Below are 25,507 nucleotides of genomic sequence, written 5' to 3'. Positions count from 1 at the left end.
TCATCTGGATAAGCTAATACATGCAGACGAGCGCTGACCCCCAGGGATGAGTCGTTCCTGTGACAGCGACAAAACATTTGGATGTCTGCCCTATTAACTTTAGATAGTATATTCTATGCCTACCATGGTGCCCATGAGTAACAGGGAATTAGGGTTCCATTCCAGAGAGGGAGTCTGAGAAATGGCTACCACATCCAAGGAAGGGGCTGGCGAGCAAATTAACCGCTACCTACTCCGGGAGGTAGTGATGAAAAATAACAATACAGTACTCTTTTGAGATCCTGTATTCGGAATGAGTACAATTTAAATCATTTAACACAGATCCATTGGAACCATATACTGTATTTGCTCGATTATAAGACGACCCTGATTATAAGACGACCCCCTAAAATCTGAATATTAATTTATGAAAAAATAGAAAAAGTCTGAATATAAGATGACCCTATAGGAAAAAAGTTTTACCAGTAAATGTTAATTCATGTAAACTATGTGAACAATTGTCTGTTAAAAGCTACGATTGAGAAAAATATTTTGTTTTTATTTCCTTCTTATTCAACCTGCCCCCCCCAGTTATGCACATCTGCCCCCTGGCATGCCACTCTGCCCCAGAAATGCCTTATACCCCCTATATGCCACTGTGCCCCTTGATATGCCTTTTAAGCCTCTAAATGCCACTGTGCCCCATGATACACCTTTTAACCCTCTATATGCCACTGTGCCCCATGATATGCCTTTTGACCCCCTATGTGCCACTCTGCCTCCAGAAATGCCTTATACCCCTATATGCCACTCTGGCATTTAGGGGGTTAAAAGGCATATTATGGGGCAGAGTGGCATATAGGGAGGTATAGGGCATTTCAGGAGGCAGAGTGGCGTATAGAGGATTAAAAGGCATTTCTGGCAGCAGAGTGGCATTAAGGGGGTTAAAAGGCATTTCACAGAGCACTCTGCCTCCAGAAATGCCTTATGCCCCCCGTTTAACACTCCCTCCCTCCTCCAAACTTACCGGTGCTTCTGAGTCCCCGGTGCTTAGTCCGGGCAGCGTGTAGAGCTCTACGTGATTCGCGTAGACAACTTCCGCTCTACGCAAATCGCGTAGAGCTCTACACGCTGCCCGGACTAAGCACCGGGGACTCAGAAGCACCGGTAAGTTGAGGGGGGGCATAACACAGGATGATCCAGGTCCCCTGCATCTGAGTCCCCGGTGCTTAGTCTGGGCAGCGTGTAGAACTCTACTTGTCTTGTTCCCTGTCCTTTGTTGTGCCCTGTATCATGTATCTCTTGTCTGGTTATGTTCCTTGCTCGGTCTCCCTGTTCCTTGCTTTGTCCTCTTTGCTTGCTACTCCCAGCCTGCAGCATCCTGCACATGATTCTAGTGCTATGTCTCATGCTTGCTCCAGGGTGCCTGCAGGGTACCTCCAAGTTCTGCTTTGTTCTGGACTACAGCAGCTGCTATGTCAGGGTGCTGGTATGTGGATGCACAGCCCTAGATCCCCACCGGGAGAGTGCGGTCACCCTGCACCAGGCTCTGTCCAACTCCGCTACTGTGTGAAAACTCCTGAACACAATATTTGGGCACTCTGGGTCATTACAGTCGTCTGTATGGACCCAGTTCCTGACATTAGATCCCTTGCCATGTGTTCTCCAACCTCATCAGTTAGAAAGAGCATGAAAAATATACCGTATTTGCTCGATTATAAGACGAGGTTTTTTTCAGAGCAAATGCTCTGAAAAATAACCCTCGTCTTGTAATCGGGGTCGTCTTCTAATCAGACCTCAAATGAGGTCTGACTATTAGACTAAGATCCAGATCCCCCGCATCGCTGCAGGGGACCTGGATCCTCCTGTATGGTAACCTCAGCTGCTGCCGGCGTCTATCACCGAGCGCCGGCGAAAGTGCCGGCAGCAGCCGAGGTTGCATAAGCCCATACCTTCCCGGGATAGCCCGCCCACTGTGGGGAAGCAGAGCCGGTTGGGGAGATTCCTCCAGAAGACCGGAACCCGGCGGTACTGCGCTGTCCCTGCACAGACCTCTTCAATTTTCTGGAGGAGGCGGGGCCTAGCGGGGTCACACAGCGTCATGCTGTAATCCCGCGGGAGCTGCAGCAAGCGCCTGCTGAGGCATCACGGTGAGTGAAGTGCCTGAGTGGGTAGTTAAGTGTCTGGGTGGGTAGGTAAGTGTAAGTGTCTGGGTGGGTAGGTAAGTGTAAGTGTCTGGGTGGGTAGGTAAGTGTCTGGGTGGGTAGGTAAGTGTAAGTGTCTGGGTGGGTAGGGAAGTGTCTGGGTGGGTAGGGAAGTGTAAGTGTCTCAGTGGGTAGGTAAGTGTCTGGGTGGGTAGGGAAGTGTAAGTGTCTCAGTGGGTAGGTAAGTGTCTGGGTGGGTAGGTAAGTGTCTGGCTGGGTAGTGTCTGAGTATGTAAGTGTCCCCCTATATGCCACTCTGTCCCATGATATGCCTTTTAACCTCCTATATGCCAGAGTGGCATATAGGGGGTTAAAAGGCATATCATGGGACAGAGTGGCATATAGGAGGGTATAAGGCATGCCTGGGGGCAGATGTGCATAACTGGAGGGCAGGTTGGTAAATAAAAGGAAATTAAAAACAAACAAATAGTTTACATGAATTATTATTTATTTACTAGTAAAACTTTTTTCCTATGGGGTCGTCTTATAATCAGGCTTTTTCTTTTTTTCCTAAATTAATATTCAGATTTTGGGGGGTCGTCTTATAATCGGGGTCGTCTTATAATCGAGCAAATACGGTAAATGGCAGGCATGGCAGGCATATAAATGGCGAAAGAATAGGACAGAAGGAAAAGAAGACTGAAATAGACAGGAAATTTAGAGAAGGGACTCTTCCTGTGTAATTGCTTCAGGGCCCACAGCTCCTTAATTCAGACTTGTACACTGTCTGCAAAAGCAGGTCAATGGGGCAACTACACAGAACAGCAGTACAGGGCCAAATATTGTGACTGTTCCATGGAAAAAATAAAAGGACGGATGGGAGTTATGGAAAACTATTGTCAGAACGTTGGGAAAGAAAGTCTAATATTCTTTCATATAAACGACATTTATCCTAGAGGTTTTAGGTCCAATCCATAAAACACGCAAATAAAATATGTTTCTTCCTGCTATCAATATCACATTAAACTTTGACGTTAACATTACATTTTGCATTTTTGTTATTGTGATGTAAACCCAACAACGTAAAAAAAAAACAGCTTTTCAGATATTTTATCAAACTGCAGGCATAGATAGTAGGTTTCCATTTAATTAAATATTTGTCATCTCCATTTATATCTCAACACAGTCGATGAAGCGTGAATTTATGCTGCAGCTGTCAAAGAAACACACACCAGAATAGTAAGTGAAAGCATTCAGCCATATAACCTTATTCTTTTCCAGTTGTTGTTGATATCTGAAACATAAGCGCTTGAATCCTGAGCATTTTCTAAATGCAGGCCTTTATACAAACATACAAGTTAATGGCAGATTAGAACCATTTGGCCCATCTAGTCTGCCCATTTTTCCTAATGGAGGAAATATTTAAATTCTATTTATTAGCCTTCACCACTTCTGAGTTGTTCCATTTATCTATTGTTCTCTTCCTCATATTATGTGTAAACATCTGGCCCTCTAGTTTTAGACTATGACCTCATGTCTGCTCCTTTGAAATAAACTTCCCTCCTGTATTTTGTTAAATCCCTTTAAGTATTTAGCTGATTCTACCACATCTCCCATTTTCTTATTTCGGTAGTCCTCTTCTGAACTGTCACCAAAATGTCAATTTCTCTCTCTTTCTAGTCCATCTCTCTCTCCTCACTCTCTTTCTATCTCCCCTCTACCTCTCTCTTCCATCTCTCTCTGACAGCACTAAATACACTGCGATGCAGCATTGCTAACCACACTTTCCACTCCATTTCTGCATATCACAAACCCAGTCGACATATATGTATATAATTTGTTTCAGTAAATTCTAGTACTTTCAAAAAAACATATCTGTTCCATCTAGTGTCCATCCAATAATTACATAATTACAAATAAGCTACTACCACCATTGCTAACACCAAAGTCAAACAGATAAGCAAAATGTTTACCTCACATAAAAGAGAGGAAGGCAACAACCTAAACAATTTGTAGTTTTAATTAATCTGCAGGATGCTTGCTATTATCAACTTTACTCTCGTCCAGTTGTGTATTTGAGGTAATTTCTGCAAGTCTTAGTTGTCAAGAGTGAATTGGTGGGTTGGGCTTTAGCAACTGCTGCAGACACATATTTTCTGGTACTTCATATTAATTTGCTGTTTAATGAATAGACTTGAAAATGTTGCTGCTCCTCCTGCACCTCCTCTACAAGTCAAGTATCCATGCATCTTCTGGCTGTTGTTGAAATTACTTAAATTATTCCCATTTCTAAGAAAGCCGGAACCTTATTTGCTCTTTTTTGGGGGAGGGGGCACATATTGAGCGTGGGAGAAGCCATTTCAAACTGTGTCACTTTTTCCACAGCAAAATCCCTGCCTAGTGCTATAGTCACTGTAGAAGTCTTCAAATATAATACTTGACAGATCACAAAAAGTTTCAAAATATTCAATAGTTACGAATATCTATAAGTAACAATGGGGAAAAAATGTCAGATGCCATTCTGTAGCAAAACAAGTGATTTTTTTTAAAAAAAAAACATAAAAAAAAGAAAGAAACCAATATTTTCTTACACATCCTTAGCTGCATCAGTAGAGAATTACAGCCATTATTCGGAGTGCTGGTAATTTAAACCTGTCCATAGGAGTATACATTACTTTAAATGCTCTTGCACATTCTTAACCATAAATTATATTTCAAGTGTTTCAAGACTGAAAGTGTCTGACATTTTCTTATAAAGAAAACACACAAAAAACATTATAGTAACGTATGAATGGGATCACTGCATGTGTGTAGGAACATCTAAGGTGAAATGAAAATCAGGTACCCAGAATCAGGTCGATTGAAGTGTTGAATGGGTGTAAACCAAAAAGATACAGTCAAAAGATGGTGAGACTAAATTTATGATTGTTTTGACACTGTCAAAGTCAGTTTGCAAGTCAGTTTATGTTACGTAAAACATTAAAAAAATAACAAAAAAGCCCTCAGCAAGTGGTTTTCACTATCCACACCTTCACAACCAAATGGCACACAGGATAAACCTTGTCTCCCCTAAAATGGCTAGAACCATGCTAGCCATTGTAGCCATTAATAACTAGAACCATGCTATAGGAGGTACTAACAACATGCTTTATGTATTGGACACAGGTAAAGAAGGGAACAAAAGTTGGAAAGCTTCACATCAGTTTCAAGTCTGCTTGAGCTTAGTTTACAAACTCACTTGAGCATGACTTGAGCAAATCTTTAGTGTTTGTATCAACATGCCTGTCTGAGAACGAATGCAGCTTTTAAACAATGGTTTATAGGTTACTATGGTGCTTACACCTATTTACCACTTGGAATTTCTCTTCATAGAGAGCCCATAAAGAGTTAAAGGAGGAAAGTTATTTTTCATCTTTTCAATTGACTCCATCATCAAGCTGGATGGATTAATGTTCTCTCTCTAGAGAGGTGATAGATTAAAAATGACAAACTCCAAAGTGTGTGGCAGATCCAGGGTCATATCTGATTAGATTCATCGCCTGAGTACTTTAATGGAACTTATCATACAGAAATTATATATAGCAACTCATTTTCTTTGTGAAAATTGATCTGGGAGGTTGTTACATGTTTGTAATATTTTTTGGATGTGTCTACTTGTTTAATAACCTTATTGCTCATGCAGTATTATGAAGATAATTGAATCATACACTATTTCTCATTAATGGTTTACTTTACTATGAATTATACACCTAGGAAAACAGGTACAGTATTTTATAACCTGTTGCCATTGACAATTGCCTGTTGACAGTTTACTTAGCAAGGTTGTTGCTGCAGTTACCTGTTAGCATATCTTTTACGTATGTCTAACGGCTGTATTTTACTTATGCTCTGTCTCTTGTCTCTGTCTGCTGTTTGCCTCACACCATTTATTGAAGCTCTCCAGCTTTTCCCACTGCTGCCTTTCTTTCCTATATCTCTGATAACTACTTTTTTTGTTTTTCTACTTTTGTAAAGCCATTTCTCAAAATGTTGAAAAGTTCTTCGAAACCCCTTATTTTCATATTCCATGCTAAAGCAAGACATGTTCAGTGCTTTATGGCTATGCCCTATTACATTTGCCTCAAAGACATTATGATAGCACTGTCCTTCAGGCACAGTCATCTCCATTGACCCTGCACATCTAGTTACTAGACTTGTGCATTTGTATTCGGGCGAACGTGAAAACGAACACGAAGCGTGCGTTTTCGTTGTTCAGCCCGAATTCCGAACATACGAACATGGCGGCGGCAAAACGTAAACGAAGACACACAACACAAAGAATCTTAGTGTTTGTCTTCTTCTACTAATCTCCCTGGTCCGTTCCCCATCTAGCCTACCTTATCTACGCAGCATCACAGGGGTTAACGGAAGCGAAAATCCGTAGGTTTGACCAATAGGCTCATTCGCACGGCACTTTGACCCCTGACAACTTGGCCGGCAGAGACTGCTCCACCGTATGAACGACCAATAAAGTCGCTTGTATGGACCTTTAACTGTTGGAGCAGGGAGACCAGTGGTCTCTGCCGGGCAAGTTGCGACACCAGGATTTTAAAAGTCTGTATGAGCAACTCGACTCTATTGGTCGCCAGCAGGGGGCTCGTCTGCCAACCAATGAAGTACTTCTCCCAAACTATTTTCAAATCCCCCCTTTTAAACATACATTACCGAACAGTAAAGAAACTATCAAGATGAAGCTAAATATACTTTATCCTATGACATAATCTTTCAGTCTCTCGGGAGGGCGTATTTCCCTTCCAGTTTGGGATGTTTTGCAAGCAGGTTCTGCAGACTCTAGAGGGACCTGGTCTCCTTGGTCTCCATCTGAACCTGGCACTTTAGCCTCCATGTCTGTATCGTGTGTGATTGTCCACTTTGCTCCACTTTTAGTTACAAGTACCTGTGGCTCTGAGTGGTCTTGATCATATATGTTATCCATCCTGAGATGACGCCGGTTTCTCCTGTACTTTCTGCCATCAGGTATTGCAATTACATGGCCCAGGACCAACAGATAATATCTTTGTAGACTGCCAACCTACTGATGTCTCCATATGCACTGCAGCCCCTTTTTGGAAGGCTGGTAGTAACTTGGTGCCATGATCATAATAAACTGTCTGCCTAATGGTTAAGTATTGCTTCAAGAGGCTTGTGGTCAGACTGCACTGTTTTGCCAGTTATGAACTGGTGGAACTTTTTAGTAGCGTAAACTATTGCCAACTATTGCCATCTCGTCATAATTCTGCTCTGCGATAGTCATCGCTCTAGATGCATATGCTCTGAGGCAGTTATCTTAAAGTAAGCAAGGCCCAAGGCCGGATTTAGATGCATCTGCCTGAATCACCACTGCTTTTGTTGGGTCAAAAATTTCAATATTGGAGCCTCGATCAGTGCCTGTTTTAAGGACTGTACTGCTTCAGCATGCTCTGGGCCCCACTGCCAAACAATGTCTTTACGCAGTAACTTCCTCAATGGTTCAGTAATCTCTGCCTCCCCCGATATATATTTTGCAAGATACCAGACCATGCCCAAAATCTTTGCAGACCTTTTTTTGTCCTCAGTGTCAGACATTTTGCTAATTGCTTGCACTTTCTCAACATCAGGCTGAACTCCTGCAGGGGTGATGACGTCCCATATATGGGACTTCTGATACCTTGAATTGGATTTTGTCAGGATTAAACTTGATGTTCTCATTTAATGCTTGGTTCATCACCTGGCTCAGGTCCGATCATGTTCCTCAAGCGATGATGCAGCAATGATCATGTCATCAGCTTTGATATGCACACCTGGGATGTCCCCAAAAATCTCCATATTCATCTGCTGAAATACTTCACTGACTGACTTTATCCCAAATGGCATCCTGCAAAATCTGAAGCGTCCCTATGGGGAATTGAAAGTACACAGTTCTGATGACTCTGTGTCTAATTTGACTTGCCAACAACCATCCTTTTCAAGGATGGTGAATATGGTTTAGCCAGCAAGCTGGCTCTGTATATCCTCAGCAGTAGGGATATTGAAGTGGTGGTGCTTTATAGCTTTGCTACGATCATGGGAGTCCAAACATACCCTCAGATTGCCATTCTTCTTTTCTGTGATAACAAGGCTGTTGACCCAGTCGGTGGGGGGCGTGTGTACCTTAGCATTGATCTGATCTTTTTGTAACTGCATGAGGGTGTTTTGGTCTAGCTGCTTTTCTGCTGCATTGCTGGAAGCTAATACAGTCTGGCTGGGTTGCCATGGCTACACTCCTGTCACTCCTGTGACACAGCCCATTGTCCAGCCCACAGCCAGCCCATTCTTCCTATTTAAGCAGCTTAACTTCACTTCCTCCTTGCCTTTGTGTTGTTTCCGGCTGCAAGTGCAATCTCCGTGTTCCTGAATTCCTGTGCATGATCTGGCTTTCTCTGACGTCCCTCCTGGCTCCTGATTGATCCTGACTTTGCTGATCTGCATATTTGGGACCTCAGCTTGTCTTTTGGGGTACGATCTTGGATCACAATTTGGCTTTGTTCACTATTGTTATTACAATAAAGATGATTGCATTTTACATTTTGTGTCCGTCTGGTTCCTGGTCCCTACACAAGGGCCATGAACCCTGGGGGCACAGGCAATCCACCAAATGTTTTTACCTAGCTGGACCAGGTAGACCAGCACATGGACCAATTTGCGTTAGCTCTCCAGACCTTGTTGCTCTGTACTGCGCATCTGGCTCCGTCATCTCAGGTACTCACGGCACAGGCTGCCTCTATACCTACTGCTGCTTCTGCACCATCTGCCACTGGTGATTTTAATTTTACATTTTGTGTCTGGTTCCTGGTCCCTAACAGAGGGTCTCTTTAAGCCTTCCCAGTATTTCAAATGGGATTTCCCTGCAGCCATGTATGACTGGAGCCACATTTGGGTCCAAGTAGATGTGGTAAGCTCCATTAAATTGCTCAATTCCCTGAAATGCATCAGGGTAACATTTTATCAGATCATCTTTTGTGTGGATGGTTTGTGTAGAGACTGTGTGGACCTAATGAAGCAAATCCAGTTCTGACATGCAGCTTTTCCCAACAATGGAAGTGTGGAGCATTGTGTGATAAAGAATTCAACTCTGTTGTGTGCGTGTGTGGGAGTGGCTGCAGTTAGATACACAAAGCCTTCTGGGTGGATCCTGGATCCTCTTGTCCTTCCCCACCCACAACATGCAGGGCTATGGCAATCTGTGTCTTCTGCAATCTGTGTCTTCTGTTCAACTGCCTCAGCATAAGTTAAAAATCTCTGCTCTCATCTCCTCCAGTTTTCACTTATATTTCCTGTGAACTGCAGAGGGTCTGGTGGTTTGAAAAACTCCATGCTGATGCTGGATAGGCTGTAAATAAAGCCCTTGTACCAATATCCTTATTCAGGCAAGTGACTTTTTTAGCACGTCTGAAGTAATATTTCAAATGGAGATCAAGAGCCAGCACTACTTGATAGTACCGTGTTTCCCCGAAAGTAAGACAGTGTCTTACTTTCTTTTTATCCCTAAAAGCCCCACTATGTCTTACTTTCGGGGTATGTCTTATATTGGGAAAAAATTGAGAGTGATGGGAGTTATGATGTACTTTTAGAGCATAATTAGATCATGAAAAAGACATTGGAAATGGTACATCATAACACCCATCACTCTCACACACTTACCAATCAACACACCTACCAATCCACACGTATACCAATCCACACACATATACACAAATCCACACACGTATACACAAATCCACACACATATACACTAATCCACACACATATACACTAATCCACACACATATACCAATCCACACACATATACACCAATCCACACACATATACACCAATCCACACACATATACACCAATCCACACACATATACACCAATCCACACACACATACACCAATCCACACACATATACACCAATCCACTCTCACTTAATGCTTTCCTACCTTTCCTTTCTTCTTTCAGCTTCTTTTCCTCCTCTTCGCTCCTCTTCTTCAGTTCTGTCTTCTTCCTGGTTCAGAGGGCACGGACAGCGGTGGGCGCGGCTTCAGTGTTGTGCGCCGGGATCTGACAAGAAACCCCGGCGCACAACAGCTGTTGCCGCGCAGATCACAAGGGAGCGGTATCGGAGGTCATTAACAGACCTCCGGCTCCCTTGAGTGATTTTGAACCCGGCTTAAAATCACTCAAGGGAGCCGGAGGTCTGTTAAAGACCTCCGATACCGCTCCCTTGCGAGCCTGCTCCTCCAGCGGCGGACATTACTGTCCGTCTCTGGAGGGGTGCCGGGTGCCGCAGGTTGGCACCCCCTGGAGTGTGGCGCCCTGTGCGGTCGCACACCCCAAAGGTCGGCCCTGCTCTAAGGGGCCGGCCTTAGGGGTCTGCGGCCGCACAGGGTTTAAATAAAAACATCGGGGGTTTTTTTCAACTTTATTTAACATCCTCCATGTTAAATAAAGTTAAAAAAACTTTATTTAACATGGAGGATGTTAAATAAAGTTAAAAAAAAACCCCGATGTTTTAATTTAAATCCTGTGCGGCCGCAGACACGTAAGGCCGGCCTTGGTGGGGACTTCCCGGCCCCTTAGAGTGGCGGACCCGGCAAATCCCCCGTGTTTCCCCGAAAGTAAGACATATGTCTTACTTTCGGGGTACGGCTTATATTAGCCGACCCCTCTGAAACCCCCGATACGTCTTACTATCGGGGGTGTCTTACTATCGGGGAAACACGGTAGTTACACAGAGCAGTTCTTTATTCAGCTCAGATGCAAACATAACACTCAAACTGGAAACTGAAACTAAACTTAAAATGGCCACTGACCATAGAGTTCCCCACAAACAGTCCAGAGTGTCTTTTCTTAAAGCAACAGTATACCACAGCTAGGGGCACTTTATAATAGCTATAACCTGGAGTGGCCATCTGACACACCCAGCAAGTAGGTCTACATACATACCGATATTGTGCAGGTCAGGTCCTACAGTGAGTGACTGAAAAGACCTTGGAGCCTCCAGTACGGGAAGGGTTTGTCCTACTGAATATGTAAACTAGACAGCTACCTAGGTCACTGAGTTTGTAAGGTCATCAATCAGAATTTTTTCTTCTGATTTCAGTCTATTTAACACACAGGGGGAGCATCAGAGTAGAACGTCACAGCTCAGTGTCAGCCTTGAGCATAGGGCTATTCTACTCCCCTTCACAAGCATTTTTTCAGTTTTTTTTTATTTATTACGCCTTGACATGACATTTGTTGTCAGGTGAAATGGTGAAAATGAGGGACAAAAACTGTTGCATATGTCTCATAAATTTCTTTTACTTTGCTCTGTCTCTTGTCTGCTGTAACATTTATTGTTATTGCATTTGCACATAAACATGAGTATTTTTGTTTATATCTTGTTTTATAAGTTAATGTAATTTTTCTGCCTGTAGTAAATATCTTTCGATGGCAAGCAGCTATTTCAGATTTCTGCTGTGATTATTATGATTTGGTGTCAAGCAATCAGAGGCTTCCTTTTTATTGATGTTACTATGGAAAAATGCACCAAAGGAAGAAAAAAAAAAGCTTACAAATATCAATATATCACTTTGGTTTTACACTTTGAGACCATCTTTATTACACATATACAGCAATAACAATAATAAAAAGAAATATTCATAATGTTTTTTTCTCTACATGATTACAGAGATACGCAATTACCGTATTTTCCGGCGTATAAGACAACTGGGCGTATAAGATGACCCCCAACTTTTCCAGTTAAAATATAGAGTTTGGGCTATACTCGCCGTATAAGACTACCCCTCTACCCAGTATACAACAACCAGCCAATCAAGGCAAGCGATGTACCTTACCGGTGATTGGCTGGTTGTTGTATACAAAGCCTGCTGTCCACACACATACACTGCCCTCACACAACCCTTCCTTTACACACATATACACATACACACTAGCTTACAAACACACATATACACATACACTGCCCTTACACACACCTGTCCATATACATATCCTGCCCATCCACAGACATATACATACATACACTGCCCTTACACACACACACATATATATATATATATATATATATATATATACACACACACCAGCTTACAAACACACAAATACCTACACTGACCTTACACACACATATATACACATACACTGCACTCACACCCCTTTCTCTCCATCTCTTACCTTTCTCATCTTCTATCTTACATCCAGTTGTGGGAGCGTGAGGTCTGTCATTTCAGACCTCTGTTTTACTGCTCCCTCATCACTACGCACCGGCAATTGATGCCGAGCGCCGAGATATGACGTCATCCCCGCGCTCGGCATCAATAGCCGGTGCATAGTGATTAGGGAGCACGAAAGCCGAGCCCCAGGGGAGGCGGCTTCTCTGCTTGCCCCTCCCCTAGAGATACGTGGCTTCGTGGCGCATCGTGATTCTCTGGCTCGGTGAGTACCCGGTGTATAAGACGACCCTCGTCTTTTGAGAAGATTGTCACGGGTTAAAAAGTCATCTTATACGCCGGAAAATACGGTAAGTCTATAACTGGATATTTTTCTCAAATCTATTAATGCACTAGACATTGTACGTTCAAATGTCACAACGAGTTTCATAGAAGGAAAAATAATATCCAAAATATCTTCAATATATGGGTATTCAATCAGTTCAAAGAAATTGGAGAGGAGGAAATTTTATTAAAAAGGTCGGCCAAACTGAAATGAAATGGGTTTATACATTAAAGACATATATATTAAAATGTCGCTTTGGAAATACATTTCAATCCCACCCATTAAACCTCAGTTGAACATCATACTGTTATTTAGACCACAACATCACCATCTGCTATAATGCTAAGTAATGTGGAAATTGGATATACTATGGCTCTCCTGTTATTCATTCCAATAGGATTTGATCATGTCAAGTGTTGGATTAATGTTATATATGTTTTTATACTGTGCTAGCCCAACCGGCAAAAGTATTCCTATACCTACCTGGTTCTTAATTTCCGAATGTAGGCACCTTTAGGATTGGTTACTCCTATAGTATCGTCCCGGCCGTATCGGCTGTTCCAGTTTGAATCTCTTTTTCCCTCACCAATGTACCATTCCATTTTTGTTGGGTATTGTTCCTCACTTTGAGTTTGAACTGATTGTTAACCCAGTCCCATGTACTCAACATCCTTTGGCCCCGGACATGAGAGCAGGCAATTCCATTCTTGTTTCTGTGTTTATAAAAATACTGCCCATAAAAATTTCTGGTTTGGGAATGGATGGGATCATGCGCTGCTTCAGTATGTCACAGTACATGTTGGCATTCATGGTTCCCTCAATGAACTGTAGCTCCTCAGTGCCGGCAGCACTCATGCAGGCCCAGACCATGACACTCCCACCACTTCTTGGTCTCATCGGACCAAAGGACCTGGTTCCAATTGATCTATACCTGCAAAGCTAGGTTTGTGTGTTATTCTGTTGATCCATATGTGTTATGCTACGTTTCCATACATTATTTATGTATACCTGCAAATACAGGGTTTGTATGTCTTTTTCAGTTGATTTATACATGCAAGTACTGTTTCATATGTTTATTTGGTCTATACCTGAACTACAGGGAGTAAAGTAAAAGAGAGGTATGGCTTAGTGAATGAGGGGAGAAAGGGACTCAGGATGATTATGGGGGAGAGGACCTCTCAATGTCACGCTAGGGTCAGAAGGAGGGAAGACTGCACTGACTCTCACAGTCTTCCCCTAATCTGCAGTCAGTGTGGCAAATATTTTTTTTGTGCAGGAGCGATTTGCATGCTAGGCAGCGTGGAGGAGGGCCCAAGGAAATGCTTGCGTAGGGTCCAATTTTTCAATATAAAACGTATTGTCAGCAGGGTCTTATATTTATATATATATATATATATATTGCCAGCAGGATCTAATATTTATATATATATATATATATATATATATATATATATATATATATATATATTGGCATCAATATTATTAATATACCGTATGTGCTCGATTATAAGACGACCTCTCAAAATTTGAATATTGATTTAGAAAAATAGAAAAAGCCTGAATATAAGACTACGCTATAGGAAAAATGTTTTACTAGTAAATATTCATTCACATGTAAACTATTTTTTCATATTTAATAAAAACTATGATTGAGAAGAATGTATTTTTTGTTTTTATTTCTTTTTATTTGCCAGCCTCTCCCAGTTTTGCACATCTGCTCCACGGCTTGCTACTATCAGTGGCGTCTCCAGCTTTCATATTTAGGGGGGCACATGGGGGGCCAGGGACCAAAGTAGGGGGGCCAATTATAAAACTTATATTATACCCTGCTGCCGATATACATAAAAATTATACCCTGCTGCCGATATATATTAATATTAGCCCCTACTGCCAATATATATTATTAGTCCCTACAGCCAATATATATAAAATTAGCCCCTGCAGCCAATATATATTAATATTAGCCCCTGCTGCCGATATATATATAAATACTAGACCCTGCTGCCAATAAATATTAATATTAGCCCCTGCTGCCATATATGTTAATATCTCCATCTCCCTCCCTATCTAAACCTATGTATGTATGGTATCATTTTACTCAGTGGATGTTGCTGAACTCATATTGGGTTGTTGTTTGGCAGTGACATATACCAGGAATTATAAATTCATACTATGTGTGTGAACAAAAACACACCAACAAATTACTACTACAAACTTTGACAAAGGTTGATGGTAAAATCAGTGCATAGAAATGGTTAAAATGTCAGCATTTGAAATACCCTGGGGTGTCTAGTTTTCCAAAATATATGGTGTTATTTGGCAAATTGAATTGGCTGGGTTCAAAGATGTCCCAAATAGGGCATGGGCACAGGATCACCAAATGTAAATGTTCAACAATGAAAAATGTGCATCTCCAAAATGGGACCCTTTGGCCCCCAAACAGCCAGGCAAACCTATGAGAGGTATCACTGTACTCAGGAGATGTTGCTGAAACATATTGGAGTGTTTGATGTGTGTGGGGAGGGGGGAGCGCAAAAAAAATTTAAACAGCCTGTCACTTTTTTTTCAGGGTAACAGTGGAAGGGAGAAAGGAAACCAGAAAGGGTTGCTTGACTTCACCTCAGTCATGTGGCCCCTCTGTCCGACTCTATCTGTTCTGTAACAGTCAGCCGGAAAGGAAAGTTACTTTACATCTCCTGTGACAAAAACACAATTTTAAATTATTAAAAGTGTTAATAACATATGTAAGCATTTACACAATTGTCAGTCTTAAAATGCATTTTATACTAAAGCTACTAGTGTTATTATTTCCCTTTAAGTTAGTTTACTGAGACAGTCGATTTCCATAGTTCATCATTTCATATTTTCCTGTGACTTTTACATTGACATTACCCAATTTTATGGCAATTGATAGAAATGCCAAAAGGTTACTAAGTGCTGCCACACTCATCTCTCTAAAAAGGGTCAGCTTATCAACTTCAAAGGCAGGAAAACATTCAGCTAAAACTACCTTGTTGCTGTCATATTTTTAATAGGTGAATCTTTACACATATTTCATCTGAAATTTTAATTGGTGTAAATGGAATTTACCATCCTGGGTACAAGTCTCTGTTGTTTGAAAGTGTTAATTGAAAAGTACCTTCACAAACAATGTACCTCATGCTCATTATTAAAAATAAGTATGTTCTTCTCATACCTCGGTAAAATATTTTATCTTATTTTCTTGCTATAACCTTTTTATTCCATTTACCATTTCTAATTGTTCTTGTTGTCGTAGATAATCAGCTACAAGGTATTCTGTACTCATAAATCTTGTAATATTGAGGGTGATGGGGGTAGTGGCTTATGGGCCTTGGCAACCCTCTGCAAAGCTATTTGGTTAACCTCCCCCATCACAATACATATGGAATTTGGGCAGTAATGGACATGGCTGTGATATGGCACTGTCCTCCGTTGGGGAAATCATTGATCTCCTTTTAACTCGTTAACTGAACAGTAGTGCTAATAATAGTAGAGAAACCTTGGCCCAGAGAAATCTCCTCCCAAGGTTGTGAGGGAAATGGTTAGAGTAGGCCGCATGATTCTTTGGCACATGTATGACAGGATTGAACTTAGTGTTTTACATCACTGCAAAGTTCTGGCCACCAAAGAGATCTCTGTATTAAGGCGCAGGTCTTGCAAAAACCTAACAAACAGATAACCCTGTGCTAATATAACATGGAACTCCATACATGTACTTCGCAAAAACCTCCAAATATTGGAATAGATGTAGCGATATCCAAAGAATATATTGAAATCCAGAAAGTAGAGAAATTCATTTCTTTATGGATTCACATGCATCCGAAACAAGAGTACCCACCCCTCGTAATAAGTTGTATCTTCAGTTGAATAGGAATCTTAACCTTTTGGGCTACAGTGGTATCCAAGAAACAGCCGCTGGCCTCAATTATTGTGCCACTGTAAAAAAAAAAAATAGGAATGGTTAGATGGGGGGCCATGTGTTACCTCCTCTGTCGTCCCGTGGGCAGGGGAGCTGAGACGCAGCCCACGCGTCCAGCCCCCTGCTTGTTCCGTCGGCGGGAGCCACTGCCGGGTCCATTCTGCTGTTAGACGCGCGTCCCCGCAGAGATCAAGGGATCCTGACGGGGCGCATGCACAAACGGCTAACTCATGAATATTCATGTCGCTTCTTAAAGCAACATTTATCTTTTTTCCTCCTCCCCCTAATTAGGTGGATAGGAGGATCCAGGTTGTTAGAGGGATATTGAAACCCTCAGTAGCCACTACACCTTTGCCTGTGATAGTGCCTTATAGCCTTCACTAGCGTTCCTTTGCTGTTTTGTTATTTCTGGTTCTGACTCCGGCTAGTTTTTGACCTTTGATGTTTGCTGCCTGCCCTGACCTCTGCCTGTGACCCCGACTACTCTTCTGCCTAACCCCTGAAGTTATTATTTTATTTATTATTTTTGTTCCTGATTATTCTGAGCTTTGCTATGTTTCTGTGTCCGCTATACGCCTCCGTGTACTGTTGCTGAGCTCTCCATCTCCGCTAGGAGGCGCCTTTCCATTTTCTGCAGTGTGGATCCGCTGCCTGTACTGCAGTCGTGACACCATGTTTCCTTCAAAACTAGGAGGTGAAGAAGGGCTTTGATTCTTACCTCTGGGATTAAAAGAAAGTTCAGGACAAGTCCTTACAAAATGACCAGAGCCACTGTAATACATGCACAAATTCAGGCATCTTCTATAAGCTTTCTTAGTCAAAGATAATGGACCACAAGCCCTACCAATTTGGATAGGTTCTTCAGAAGTATCTTTGGAAAAGGGACTAGTGGTAGATGGGACTTGAGGGTCTTAGGTCAGTGCTAAATAGGGAGGTGCTTAACAGTCTTTGCTCGCCGAGCCTATGGTCAATGTGAACAACCAGGTGCATGAGATGGTCAAACTCTTCTGGGATCCCTACCCTGGCGAGTTTGTCCTTGAGATTGTCAGAGAGGCCACATCGGATTTGCACTTGAAATTCATTCCACTGGGTCTCAGAAGCCACCTGTCTAAAATCTACTATGTATTCTTCCACAGGTCTCCTCCCTGGTTATAAAGAGCAAATGATAGTTTCAGCAGTGGCCCTTTTGTGAGAGTTGTCATACAGCTCATTCATAGCTTGGCTGAGTATAGAATAGGGCTATTGGCCCTGACCAGGTGATGGTCCCAGGTCAGGTAGCAGAGAAGTGACTGTGTGAATCTTGACATAGTCTGAAGCGTAAGTTCTGAGTTTTAATGCATACGGAATTTGACAAGAGATCATAAAGGCTTGATATTTGTTGTGGTAACTGCACTTAAGGTTCAGGATCAAAAGCAGGAGCTTCATCTGCAAGAGGCAAAACCATGTAGGAGCAGATGGAGGTATACTTGCGGTGTCAGGATGGCTAGTGTTAGCATCTGTGATTGAAGTTGCAACTTATTACCTTGACACACTGATTGGTTCAGCCATTCCCAAAGCTCCATGTGGCTAAGGTTTAATAAAACACCACTCAGCCAAATGATAGGCAGAATGCAGACACTTGAGTAGAAGAGATGGCATGAAGACTCAGATACAGAGTAGTCAGTAACAGTCCAGAGATCAGAAGTCAAGCAGCCAGCAGCATAAATAGTAAAGACCCATCAAAACAGGAACACACACTGAGAGTTGACCAGAGCAACGGAGCACTGGTAGGTTAGCACAGAGGGAATTTATATGGCTGCTAGGATCATTATGAGGTAACCTGCCCCTCTAACACCTAACATCCCCTAGCAGTAATACAATAATCCTCTGTACCAGTAGCATGAGGGGTAGCCAGCGATATGTATAGGTGCCAAATGCATTTGTGGAATTTCTTTTCAGTGTAGTGTATTTTTTAATTCTTTGTAGTTCTAATATCATTAATGTTCTTGGTCTTCATGTATCTATTTCCCTCAAAATAACCTCTGTAAAAATATGCAGGGCACAATTTTCTGTTCTTGCCTTAGACACAAAAAGAGCTAGCTACGGCTCTACAATTAACCTATAGTAGTGGTGTCCACTGTTCCCTCTAAGGTGTGCGCTTGTGCGCGCGCACATAAGTTTTGATGAGAGCGCACACGAAGAAAAATTGTGCGCACAACGGCTTTTACCAAGAAAAAAAAATGAAAAAATAAATCCTTTACCGTGATTCGGCAGGCAGGCAGTCATCCATCCATCCATCCAACCGCAATCAGTGAGACAGACACGCGACGTCGTGACGTCGTGACGTCGTGACGTCGCACGTCACGCGTCTGTCTTTTTAAAAGCTCGGGGGCAGTCCGTTGCAGAGGCAGAGGTGTGGAGAGAGCTGAAGGACGCCGACCGCTTTCTGCACGAGCCTGGTGAATTTCTGTTTTGCGGTGAGTATTCTCTCTCTATTGTGCTCCTCTGGTCTTTTATTTATTGTTCATTATATTATTTCTTGAAAAAAAAAATCCTACCTTTCCTCACTATGTTGAGCAAATACCCATATATGTTCTGGTGCAAATTGTGCTTTCTTTATTATTATTTAATTATTATTATTTACCTCCGATTTCCCGTTTTTTTTTTCTTGTGTGTTTTTTTTTTTTTTTTTTTTTTTTTTACTTTTTAATTTGTGTATCACATTAGGACAATATTTCACAAAACCAAAGATTGTCTCCTGTTATTTTTGCCTGTAGAATCTATGTAAAAATCAGCAGAAATTTAGTTTTGTATTTTTTTATTTTTTTTTTACTTGCTGACTGCCTCCCCCAAGTGCGTATGCTGACTGCCCCCCCAAGTGCGTATGCTGACTGCCCCCCCCAAGTGCGTATGCTGACCGTTTGGCGGGAATTCAGGGCGTTCTAGCTCATGCCTCATTTATTAACACCTAGCAGGTTTTGGCGTCTTAATGATTATTTTTATAGGCAAATGGACGCCTATAAAAATAATAATTAAGACGCCACAATTGTCATTATGTTTGTAGCCACTGTTCCAGACTTCCAGCCACAGAACAGAAGCCCTAGCCAGCCGGTGCCACCAGCATCGAAAGGAAATGTGTTTTCATGGGTGAGTCTAGTACTACTATTGGATAATTATATTTGTCTGCAGTGCTGAATCTTACTGTTTGTGCCTCCTGTGTAAAATAAATAAATAAAAATAAAAAATATAAATCCCATTAGTAAGCTTTATTTTTAATGTTTGGAAACTGCTTATTTATATATCACATTATTGGGTAAATCATTTGCTTTTGCCTCCATTGTATAGTTTGCAGATTTTCCATCATAATTTTTTTAATGTTTAAGAAACATTAATATATAAAAAATACTGTCCTGCAGATTGCCGTTTGATGTTAGATGAAATAGCCCTCAATTGCCTGACCAAGAGACCAACCTGAATATTCAGCAACACTGTCCAACGCTTCATTTGGCTGTCTGCCTGATCTACTGCAACTCTGCACGGTAAGTAGTAAAGTCACCCAAACCCTGTACACTGTTTTCCCCCTTTTTTTCTTTTGCATAGTTGGTGTATTTACTTATCAATGATACTTTGGCCATAATGATGGCAATTGAACAATTTGACATGACGTACAGTGAGAATTTCACCTTTAAAATAGACCATGGAAGTGGAGTCAAAAGGGGTGGAAATATATTGCTCCATCCCCTTGCAATGTGAATTTTTTCAGCTCCACCAACTTAGCTTTATATGGACTGTGACATTAGGAGAGAGGCTTGTCTGTCAGACAGGAGGACATTACACTAAGTAATACTGTTGTGTAGCTTATACTATATTATCACACTATAATGTAGTGTTATTAACCATGAGCGAGCTGTACCAAAAATATAGAATAACAATTTAAATTTAACATTTGCAGAAGCATATTGTGCGCACAAAATTTTGGCTCCGGGAAAATTTTTGCACAAGAGAAATTTTGTGCGCACACCACCTAAGAAAAATTAGAGGGAACATAGGTGGTGTCTATGAACTTCAGCCTGCAACTTTTATTGCGCGTGGCCAGTGTGGAGATGCAGCGTGATTTTTGTGCTTTTTGCCTGTTGTGTCTCAAATCACAGGCTACATATAAGAGACTCTCCACCCTTTGCCTGCGTGCAGTCAGAATGTATGTGTGTGTGCATATATCCCCATTCCCTCAAGATTGTAAGCTTGCGAGCAGGGCTCTCTCCACCTAATATATCGGTTTGTCTTAGTCTGTCAATTCTCGTCTTGTCATACCCCTTGAATATATGTATTAAGCTCTGCGTAAATTGTTGGTGCTATATAAATAAAAGATTATGATATATATATGCACAAGAAAAAGCTGCAGATCAGACCTGTACAATGTTCAGGAGGAATTTTAGATCAGTCTTCCTTATGGCATTCATACTTAACTCCCTTGGTTGCTGGAAAGCCACAGTGAGAAAACATCAGTGTTTCTATCATAGTGTTTTTGATATTGCCACCAATGAGGGACTCTGCAACAGCCAAGTACACGGGATTACAGCCAGCTGATGATATTAAATTGTGGAGTATAGGTTCAACGAACCAAAAATGTATGGGGCGCAGGTACATATAGAGGGAAGAAAAAATATTAATGAAAGGTGATGTGTTGCACTCACAAGTAAAGAAGGCGATTCAGACCCATCAGCATGGAATATGATAAATTCTTTAATGTTCTTCGTCTAAAGTCTAAAAAACAAACTAAAATGGTGCAATATCTCAAGGTAAAATACAAGTTTGCCGGTAAAAAATGCACTCAGAATTTGTTCATGCACGAAAGTGCATATGCAGGCGTCTTTTGTATAAAGTCCACCAAAAGGTAGGATGTGATGACGTCCAATTTGATCCTTCGACGTGTTTCGCCCCTTGGGCTTCCTCAGGAGATCAATCGGTAAGTCAATCAGTAATCGGTCTGATTACTTACCGATTGATCTCCTGAGGAAGCCCAAGGGGCGAAACGCGTCGAAGGATCAAATTGGACTTCACACAAAAAAAGAAGACCTGGAGGGTCCAGATAATATGTGTGGAGGAAGCAACCAATATTGAGTTTGTTTCAGAGGAAGATACGAAGAAGGGATGGATAGCGATGACTGAAGTAAAAAATCGGAGAAATTGGAAGTTTGAAGCTTTTCCTGTGACGTTTATTTATGAATACATCCAATGAGGATGTCAGAATTGACCCTCAGCTGGAATTGTGTGAAGGTTGGGGCAGAAGAATATTATCAGATCCCCTAAATCTTTGACTTGAATGATTCAGCACAGGTAAGTAGGTGTAAGGGCACCGGGTGCCAGATCAGGTAGGAGTCTCGATGCAGGGGCAGGTTCGGGTTCAGAGCATGGCTGTAGGCAGGCTGATGTATCCAGTTCAGTGCTGCGCTCCACTTTAGCCTTAGTCTTTCTCTTGGGTGCCATCTATAGGTGTTCTGAGCCTGAGCAGGATATAACCTTGGGGTGACAAGCTCTTAGGCAGGGCACACGGTTTGGAAGCCCTCAGACAGGAAACACTGCTTGGAAGCCCTCAGACAGGGCACACAGCTTGGAACGGCTAGAATAGTAGGTAAGTCTGGGACACACTGGGGTCTGGTACACAAATCTGGATCATAAACGTAGCCAAGGTCATACACGGGAGATCAGAACAAATGCGGCAGAATACAAGGCCAGGAACACAATGCTCTAGCACTGCTCTTAGGATAACGCCCGGTTTATATTGGGCCTAAATTGTTTGAACGAGGGGCAGGTGTGTCATGAGCACGCAGGAATAACATGGCTAAGGAGAGGTAGAAGGAAACAGCAGCCCAAGATCCACTTGATGGAGAAGTGGGTAGGGGAAACTGCAGCCCAAGATCCACTTAATGGAGAAGTGGATAGGGGATTCATTCTGGAATCCACAAGGTTGCTGGTTCAAGTCCCTGCGGAGCCTGACAGCAAGGTCATGTAGGAACCCAGTTGCAGGGGATACTCTGTTTGTACCCTACAATGCAAAAAAGGAAGCCCCCGGACAGGGCACATGGCTTTAAAGCTCTCAGACCGGACACACAGCTGGAAAGCCCTCAGGCCGGACACACGGCTGGAAAGCTCTTAGACATGGCACATGACTGGAAGCCCTCTGACAAGGCACACAACAGGAACACGGCTGGAAGCCCTCTGACCAGGCACACAAAAGGAACACGGCTGGAATCCCTCGGACAGAGCACACGACAGGTACATGGCTGCAAATCCACAGGCAAGGTACTGGACCCAGAGCAAGGAGCCCTCAGCCAGGGCACACGTGGCCTGGCAAGCCTGGTTAGAACTAGAAGGTCACAGGAAGAAGCAGAATCAGGGAGCCAAGAGCTAGGTCAGAATGAGCTGGGTCAAAATGGATAGAATCCAAAGAAAACTGCTAGCAGTAGCACAAGACCATTTTATAAGAGATTCCTAAGCTTCAATGATGTTGCTGAAATCTCCCGATAGTGAGGCATTCAGCAACCATAAACACCCACCCCAGGACGCACTGTGACCGCTTTGGAGAGCGTTCACAACTGCCACTGCTAGCAATTTTGCCACTCGCAAGATGACTGCATGTCCTTTCAAAAATAAAAAAGTTTCCAAGAGGGTCTCTGGCTCCCCTTGCAGGTTGAATACAGGTAGTGCATTCATCCATGCAACTCATCCATGAAAAACTAAATTAAAATAATAATAAAAATAAAAAATAGTTAAATAAATAAAATGGAAAAACATGTAAAAATAATTATCCATTGATGTCACCATCAAGGGAACCTTCCAGTTCCAAAATTTTTAAAAACAAAGGTAAAAATAACATTAGTCATAAAATTAGCGCTAATCTTCCAACAATTCACACATTAAAAAAGAGTTAAAATACTAGAATGTTAAATGCCGATAGGGTGTCTATTTATTTTAAAAAAAATGTATGATTTGATGGGGTAAATTGAATTGGCCATGTTTAACAATGTCCCGATTAACACAGGGGGCAGGATGACCAATGTCAAATTTCCAATTTCAAAAATGCACACAACCCAAATGTGGCCTTTTAGCCCCCAAACAACCCAACGACCCATTATCACTGTACTCAGGAGATGTTGCTGAACACATACTGGGGTGTTTGACAGTCACATATACCAGGAGCTTTAAATTCATACCTAAAGTACTATGTGTGTGGGAGAAATACACACAAAAAGATACTACCGCAAACTTTGACAAAGGCTGGTGGTAAAATGTGTGCATGGAAAGAGTAAAAAAAACAGCATTTGAAATACCCTGGAGTGTCTAGTTTTTAAAAATATATGGTTTTAGTGGGCACAATGAATTGGCCATGCTCAAAGATGTACCAAATAGGGCATGGGCACAGGATCACCAAATGTCAAAGTTCAACACTTTTTGGCCCCAACAGCTAGGCAAACCCATGCATGGGTGGTATCACTGTACTGGGGAGATGTTCCTGAACACATATTGGGATGTTGTTTGACAGTGACATATACCAGGACCTGTAAATTCATACCTGAAGTAAAATGTGTGTGGGAAAAAAAAAACACCAAAAAATGACTACCACAAAGTTTGACAAAGACTGGTAGTAGAATTAGTGCATGGAATTCTTTTCATACTAGCATTTAAAATACCCTGGGGTGTCTAGTGTTCAAAAATATATGTTTTAATGGCCGGCTAATTTGCATTGGCTGGCTTCAAAGATGTTCCAAATAGCACATGGGGGCAGAATTACCAGATTTGGGAAAAATGGTTTTGAAAAAGCAAAACGCTACTTGTAATTATTGCCCCATAACTTACAACTTACTTACATAGCAAAACAACATAAAAATATTGGGTATTTCTTATCTCAGGACAAATAGTAGAATCTATTTAACAGGTTTTTTCATTAGTTTTTATAGATAAGTAAAATATTTCTCACATAAAAGTCAAAAAATTATTTTTTTTGCAATTTTTCACCCTATTTTAGACCATTTTATAGTAAATTATATGATACAATCAAAATAATGACATACAAGAAAAGCCCTTCTTGTCCTGAAAAAAAATGTATAATGTGAGTTCAGTAAATCAGAAAGGAGAAAATTACAGCTAAACATGAGCACCACAGAAATGTTAAAACAGCCATTGTCATGAAGGTTACAAAAAATAAAATCAGCCATTGTCACAAAGGGGTCAAAGTGGTTATTGATGCCATATCCCAGAATCCACCTGAAGAGAGGTCAAGTTCAAAACACAGAAACAAATTGCAGCAACATACAGCCAAGCATGTTATGGATGTAAAACAATTAAGAAGTTTATTTTTTAAAAAAAGTGGTGTGTATACCAGCTGTTAAAACAGCCTTACAATAGCACATTCCTGAGGGACATACTAACACAAATTGAAAGAGGTCTTTTCAATTTGACACCAGCCAGCAGTATCATGTGGCTTGGTATGTCTCAATGTGATCAACAGGACCTCTATGGATATATTCTACACATTGAATCCATTCTGTAATGATAATGGGACATTAATATATGCTTTTTACCTGGTATCTGTACAGACTAATTATACTGTATGTCTGTAAGATTAAAAATAAGCATTTTGATATTTTATTGCAATGTTAACTTTAAAGTTATGGTCAAATGGAGGCGACAGAAGTGAGAGCGGCTTTCAAGACAGAAACAATTTAACTCAGGCTGGTGTTTTGCTCAGATCTTAGAGTCAGGGTTCAGTCATTGTCTTAGTGTGGTGCTGACTTTTGACTCTGAGAGCTAATTATGCCTTTAATCAACATTGCATGACACATATCTATTTTATGTAAAGCAGAGCTTCCCTTATTTTTCATCTTCCTCCGTCTGTGCATGACCCTTTGTTCTGATATTAGTTTCCAT

The sequence above is a fragment of the Spea bombifrons genome, chromosome 8, assembly GCF_027358695.1.
Source record: "Spea bombifrons isolate aSpeBom1 chromosome 8, aSpeBom1.2.pri, whole genome shotgun sequence".
Classification (NCBI taxonomy): Eukaryota; Metazoa; Chordata; class Amphibia; order Anura; family Pelobatidae; genus Spea; species Spea bombifrons.
This window is presented reverse-complemented; position numbering follows the sequence as displayed.